The 3,785-nt window shown below is 39.7% G+C and overlaps 1 pseudogene; it reads right to left on the bottom strand.

Annotated features, from left to right (window-relative positions):
* Nucleotides 1-860: 860 nt before the first annotated feature.
* LOC112321573 (small nucleolar RNA SNORA66) lies at nt 861-951 on the bottom strand (annotated as a pseudogene).
* Between the last annotated feature and the right edge of the window lie 2,834 nt (nt 952-3,785).

The following is a 3,785-nucleotide window of genomic DNA, read 5'->3' as shown; positions in this document are numbered from 1 at the left end:
GTTCAATTACAGTTGTCCGCATTTTCTCCCCTCCCCTCTACCCCACCCCAACCAAACCCACCACCTTCCCCTGCTTCCACCCTCCCCACTTGGTTTAGTCCTTGTGTCCTTTATAGTAGTTCCTGAAACCCCTTCTTCCCACTATCCCTTCCCCCTCCACTCTAGTTATTGTTAGATTGTTCTTAATTTCATTGTCTCTGGTTATATTTTATTTACTTTTTTCTTCTGTTGACTATGTTCTAGTTAAAGGTGAGGTCATATGGTATTTGTTCCTCACCACCTGGCTTATTTCACTTAGCATCATGCTCTCTGGTTCCATCCATGCTGAGGCAAAGGGTACAAGTTCCTTCTCTCTCTCTGCTGTGTAGAATTCCATTGTGTAAATGTACCACAGTTTTTTGATCCACTCATTTGCTGATGGGCACTTAGATTGCTTCCAGCACTTGGCTATTGTAAATCGTGGTGCTATGAACATTGGGGTGCATAGGTTCTTTTGGATTGGTGTTTCAGGGTTCTTAGGGTATAATCCCAGCAGCGGAATTGCTGGGTCAAAGGGCAGTTCCATTTTCAGTTTTCTGAGGAAATTCCATACTGTTTTCCAAAGTGGCCTCACCAGTCTGCATTCCCACCAACAGTGCACTAGGGTTCCCTTTTCTCCGCATCCTGTCCAACATTTGTTTGTTGACTTCTTTATGTTGGCTACTGTGACTGGTGTGAGATGGTACCTCACTGTGGTTTTAATTTGCATCTCTCTGATGGCTAGTGATGCTGAGCATCTCTTCATATGTCTCTGGGCCCTCTGTATGTCTTCCTTGGAGAAGTGTCTGTTCACGTCATTTGCCCCCCCCCCCTTTTTTTTACACTGTCCTAGGATAGAATGGACCACCTCAGCAGCTTCTGAGGTCAATACATTTCTATCACCACAACTACTTTAGCAAACTTGCCTTGCCCCTTTTTTAATTGGGTTGTTTGTCTTCCTGGAGTGGAGTTGTGTGAGTTCTTTATATATTTTGGAGATCAGGCCCTTGTCTGAGGTATCATTGGCAAATATGTTTTCCTATACTGTTGGTTCTCTTTTCTTTTTAATGCTGTTTTTTTTAGCCATGTGGAAGCTTTTTATTTTGATGAGGACCCATTTGTTTATTCTTTCCTTTATGTCCCTTGCTTTAGGGGATGTGTCTGTGAGGACATTGCTGCATGGAATGTCTGAGATTTTCCTGCCAATGTTTTCTTCTAGGACTTTTATGGTGTTATGACTTCTATTTAAGTCTTTTATCCATCTTGAATTTATTTTTGTGTATGGCGTAAGTTGGTGATCGAGCTTCATTTTTTTGCACGTAGCTGTTCAGATCTCCCAACACCATTTGTTGAAGAGGCTATTTTTGCTCCATTTTATGCTCCTGCCTCCTTTGTCAAATATTAATTGACTGTAGAGACTTGGGTTTATTTCTGGGCTCTCTGACCTGTTCCATTGATCTATGTGCCTGTTCTTATGACAGTACAAGGCTGTTTTGATTACAGTGGCCTTGTAATACAGTTTGACATCAGGTATTGTGATCCCTCCTGCTTTGTTCTTTCTCAAAATTGCGGTGGGTATTCAGGGTCATTTATGGTTCCACATACATTTCTGAAATGTTTGTTCTATATTTGTGAAATATGTCATGGATACTTTAATGGGGATTGCATTGAATCTATAAGTCGCTTTGGTTAGTATGGACATTTTGATGATGCTAATTCTTCTGATCCATGAGCATGGTACATGCTTCCATTTGTTTGTGTCTTCCTTAATTTCTTTCTTCAATGTTGTACAGTTTTATGAATACAGGTCTTTTACCTCCTTGGTTAGGTTGATTCCTAGGTACTTTATTTTTATTGTTGCTATATCAATGGGATTTTTTTCTGATTTTTGTTTCTGACATTTCATTGTTGGTATACAAGAATGCCTTAATTTCTGAGTACTGACTTTGTATCCAGCTGTTGTGCCAAATTCATTTATTAGGAGGAGTAGGTTTTGGTGGAGTCTATAGGATTTTCCGTGTGCACTAGCATGTCATCTGCAAACAGTGACAGTTTCATTTCCTCCTTTCCAATTTGGATTCCTTTTATTTCTTTTTCTTGTCTGATTGCTGTGGCTAGGACTTCCAATATTATGTTGAATAGGAGTGGTGAGAGAGGGCATCCTTGTCTTGTTCCTGACCTTAGTGGGAAAGCTCTGAGTTTTTGTCCATTGAGTATGATGTTGGCTGTAGGTCTCTCATATATGGCATTTATTATGTTGAGGAATGCTCCCTCTATTCCCACTTTGTTGAGTGTTTTTATCATAAATGGGTGCTGTACCTTATCAAATGCTTTTTCCACATCTATTGATATGACCATGTGATTTTTGCCTTTGCTTTTGTTTATGTGGTGTATTATGTTTATTGATTTGTGAATGTTGTACCATCCTTGCATCCCTGGTGTGAATCCCACTTAATCACGGTGTATTATCTTTTTAATGTATGGCTGGATGTGGTTTCCCAATATTTTGTTGAGAATTTTAGCGTCTATGTTCATCAGCGATATTGGCCTGAAGTTCTTTCTTCGTTACGAAGATTATGAAGTAAAGTGAGAGTAAAGGGTAGAAAATAAGTGTAATGTGTGAGAGAACTGAGTTAACCACACCAGCAATAAAGTTCAGGAAACAGTGAAGTGGGTTGAGATCTGGGAGGGGTTCTGTGTAGTATTTACAGGTGTATGGAACAGCTATTATTTACAATAGTGATGGAGCAACAATCATATGATAGAATCTATGTGATCTGGATGACTAGAATAGAGAGTATAGGTCCTAGAGTAGTGTGCTAATGGAACACAAGTGAAGTGAAAGACAGTTAATTAACTATACACTTTGAAATAAGCAAACAAAATATAACCAGAGACATTGAAATTAAGAACAATGTAACAATAGCCAGAGGGGAGTGGGGAGGGGATAGTGGGGAGAGGGGTCTGTAGGAGTTACTACAAAAGACACAAGGACAATATCAAGGGGGAGGGTAGAAGTGGGGGAGGGAGGTGGGACTGGCTGGGGTGGGGTGGAGGGATGGGGAGAAAATGCAGACAATTGTAACTGAATAAAAATTTTAAAATTTAAATAAATAAATAAATAAAACCTAAATAAAAAAACCACTTTGAAAGAGAGAGCAAGGGGAAACCAGTCAAACAATGCAAATTAACCAGTCAATTGAAGAAGACTAAACAGAAAGAAGAGAGATACCAAAATACTAATAAAATGAGTGATGTAAGAATAATGAAAAAAAATAACAATACAAATATACAATAACTTGCAAGTTCTCTGGAGTAGCAAAGTGAAATTTGTTTCGCTGTCTCAGCTGTTGGGTTGTCCCCTCTTTCTTTCTAACTCTGGTCTTTTCACAGTTCCAGGTTTTATTGTCTCACTTGTGGGGATTTAAAAAAAAAAAAAGATGGAAGGAAGAAGAGATATAAAGGGAGAGAAAGAAGGAGTAGAACAAGAAAGAAGGAAAGAGAGGAAGAAGGTGTTAAAAGAAAGAAAAAATTTAAAAAATAATAAAGAATTATTTAAAAAAACAAAAAAAACCCAAGCTGTTGGCTTCAAACTGGCCAAGCCAGTTTTGGTGGTCTTTTGGGCTGCAGCCAACTCAGGGTGGCTAGCCCAGCTCTTCTCCATTCTGACCAGCACTTGGGCAGCCTAGGGCTCAGATCTCCAGCGGCTGGACCCAGAGGTTCAGGCACTCACCCTCCTCATGGTCATGGGTGTGAGTGTAGGGGGC

Source organism: Desmodus rotundus, chromosome 13 (genome assembly GCF_022682495.2).
Source record: "Desmodus rotundus isolate HL8 chromosome 13, HLdesRot8A.1, whole genome shotgun sequence".
Taxonomy (NCBI): domain Eukaryota; kingdom Metazoa; phylum Chordata; class Mammalia; order Chiroptera; family Phyllostomidae; genus Desmodus; species Desmodus rotundus.
The sequence above is the reverse complement of the archived record's forward strand: the minus strand, read 5'-3'. Positions and strand labels throughout refer to the sequence as shown.